This window comes from Anopheles bellator, chromosome 1 (genome assembly GCF_943735745.2).
Source record: "Anopheles bellator chromosome 1, idAnoBellAS_SP24_06.2, whole genome shotgun sequence".
Classification (NCBI taxonomy): Eukaryota; Metazoa; Arthropoda; class Insecta; order Diptera; family Culicidae; genus Anopheles; species Anopheles bellator.
The window spans coordinates 16419650-16422904 of NC_071285.1; the positions used below are offsets into that span (position 1 = coordinate 16419650).

Here is a 3255-nt window from a genome sequence, read left to right on the forward strand (position 1 = left end):
TTCGGATCGGTAAAGTCCGGCCCCGGAACGTAACGTGCATACGTGCATGTCTGCTTAGCATAAGCCTTAGCTGCAACGTGTTATGCGCGACGTGATTAGTGCGACGTGTCCATTACAGTTCCTGACGTTTCCGGTAACGATCTCGCACGCTCTCTCTCCCTTTCTCTCTCTCTCTCATCCGTTATGTGTTATTAAACCAAATTGCTTTTACATCGGTTCGCCCCGGTGCATAGCCCTCCCCCCAGTCCCGCTGGTCCTTGCTGTGAAGAAATTTAAAACTTCTTTTCAAAACACGACCAGCAAGGCTCTCTGGGTAGTGGATGTTTGCGCGGAACGATGAAAACCCGGGAAATGCCTGGACCACCGCGCGAACCGAGCGAAGGGGCGAGCGTTTCATCACCAGAAATGATAGCGATGTGCTGGCCACGCCGTGAAAAGTGAAATAAGAGGGAATAAGGCGCAGAGCACCGACGACGAGCACGGGAAAAGCGAAAGCTATCAAAAAACGGTGCGGGAGAAAAAAAATGTAATCTCATCTCATTTCCACCGCAAACGATGTGTCACCGCGCGATGCTCGGCGGGCGCAAGGCGAAGCGACATATTAATCGCGCCTTCAGCCAGGACCTCCCCGGGCAGCGGCAGCGAGCGATGGATCTCGGCATAATGTGAGTGATGGAACCTCGCGCACGATGTGTTACCCCCGAAATGAGTTCTGATGGTGAAGCTGGCGAATGTGTTTTGCCCGTCGTTGCCACCGCGGCCAAAATGTGCTCATCATGTCGCCGCCGTGTGCTGTGCTGATCTATTGGAGGCGATGTCCCACGTTTGGTCCTCACGTTTTTGCGTGGCTTCGTTCAGCAGCAGCACCGAGAGAACCGACAGCCAGCCAGGCAGGCAGGCAAAAAACCTCGCCCAGCATGAAGCATAAATTGATGACAGATTCATGGTGGTGGTGCATGGGTTGCTTAGCCCGGGCGTCGAGATGATGTCGCGACAGGACGCACGAATTTTTTGAAGCAATCCTGTGTGTGAAACGATCAAACGATAATTGATGCTGTCAGGATGATGATGATGATGACGGTGAAGGGGGCAGGGCCCGCAAGCGCATGTCGCTCGTTAGTTTGATGTTGCAGTAATTCCATTTTTTCGCGCTGAAAAATTGGAATGATTTTTATGTGACGGACGGATATCTCGGGTGGATCTCTCACAAAAAGAGAGATGTGTTTCTCTCCTTTCTTTCTCTGCGTGGCAGCGGTGGGATTCGAACCCACGCCACCGAAGTGACTGGTGCCTTAAACCAGCGCCTTAGACCGCTCGGCCACGCTACCTTGGTGCTCGGATGGACCTCCGTAGTGCATTGCCTCCCGTGTGCTCCATCTCGGAAGCATCTTAGAATTGGCTCCCCGATTCCGACTTTAGGAAAGCAAACGCAGCGGCGCGCATAAGCAAACAGCCGGGCCACATTCGGTTTGCGCTGTTTATCAATAAACAAGCAGTCCAATTATCGAAGACTCTGCCGCCCCATTAAACAACGTGGCCCAGATGTTTGGCTAGCCGCTTATCTCATGTCCCTGGGTTTACTCGCAGCAAGACGTTAGTGTGGGCACGCGAGTACATCATGGGCGCTGCTTATCTGCGTTTTGTTTATCTTTTTGTTTTCCGCAATCCGCATGTACTATCTGGCTGATAAATAGCTTAATAGGCAATGGTTTCGAGTGGAATCGTTTACGAGCCCCTATCAGTGGGCCAACTCCCCACCAACCCGATAGTTCGTATGCTGGTGATTGCATAATTCGGTTCGCGCCGGTTAGGATTGCATCTGGTCACTCCACATATCGACCATGCTGGGCCCACCAATGAGTGCCCATTTATAGCGCGGAGGGTGGCTTTGGTGGCATCTCGCGAACCCTCGCCCGATTATCTCGCGGTGCACTCGGCGATGGATGGACATCCGCCCCGATTGAATAACTCGACTCGGCGTAATGTATTCCTTCCCGCGGCGCGTAGGCGCACAGCTTTAATCGATGCGTTTGTTGGCCGTTTTTTGTTGCGTCCCGCCACGTCAAGTGCACATTGCAGCGCCGTTGAATGCACGCCATTGTGGAGGCGATAATTTTGCCATCACGTCAAACGAGTGTTAAAATACGGGCACAATATTGTCATTTAAATCGGTCGGTTAATGAATGGTGCGGCCCGTGTCGGGTGCGATTTGAATTAAAACCGCACGCCACTCTGGGGCCCTCTGGGCAATTTAGATGCAAATCGTTGGCCCCGCGCAAGGTTCGATGCGCGCCACCGATTACCGGTCGGTGATGTGGATGTCCCCCCGGCCGGAGTGCACTTTTCGGAGAAGTTAGGCAGGCCCGGTAGGAAAAACGCTCCAAGCGTCAATAGTTAATCAAGATCCGGCGTGACAGGCTGTGTCTTATTTAAATCGTAAAAGTGAATCCCCGTTCCACCTACAGAGTGGCCGCACAATGAAACCAAAAAAATATCACATAATGCTACGACCGCTACTAAGCCCCCCCCCAAACAACAGCATTATTGTTTCTGGTCCCAATCGAAACGCCATTTTGAATTGTCATTGTTGGCCGCCCCTTTCCCCACCGCAGGGCGCTGGCCATTGTTTTGCCGGTTGAGCAACCAATTGAGTGGCCCGTGGTCTTTTATCCGTACGCTCGCGCCGCGGAACACGTGCTAATCAGCAGCACTCCGATTGAGCTGTTTTTGTGGGTCACCTCGGCAGCGAACGGCAGCAGTACGCCTGTCATTTGCTGTGCATCGGACTGCTGCGCGGACCACATGATGAATTTAAATAAGCGATTAATGTGTGATACAAATCCTCTCGAGCGAACGAGGCGAACGAGCGCGACCGGGATGACCGGCCCAACACAACACAACACAGCAGTAGTCAACGGCGTCACTCGCTCGCCAATAAAGTTGTATAAAAATGGAGATGAAATTAGATCATCATCTCTCGCGTGGTCCGCATGCATGAAGGTCCGTGCACGGTCATGCCGGACGCGGATCAACCCGGAGCTCGGGCTCGGTTCTCCTTCTCTCGGGCCCGTGTCGTAATGGCCTTCCAGGCCGTTGGCGTTCCGATGCCAGATTCCGAGTAATAATCTCCATCGCAGCGCGCCCGGTCGGGTGAGGATGATGTTTTCGAAGATGGTTTGTTTATTTTGGGTACGAATTGCACAGGCACATTTTCGGACGGCGTGTACCGGACCAGAACGCGGGTCGATCAAAACA

At 53.0% G+C, this 3255-nt stretch overlaps 1 non-coding gene across 1 annotated transcript; it reads right to left on the reverse strand.

Annotated features, from left to right (window-relative positions):
- Positions 1–1246: 1246 nt before the first annotated feature.
- Positions 1247–1328, reverse strand: Trnal-aag (transfer RNA leucine (anticodon AAG)). The gene has a single exon. It is a non-coding gene; the product is annotated as a tRNA-Leu (tRNA).
- Positions 1329–3255: the final 1927 nt, after the last annotated feature.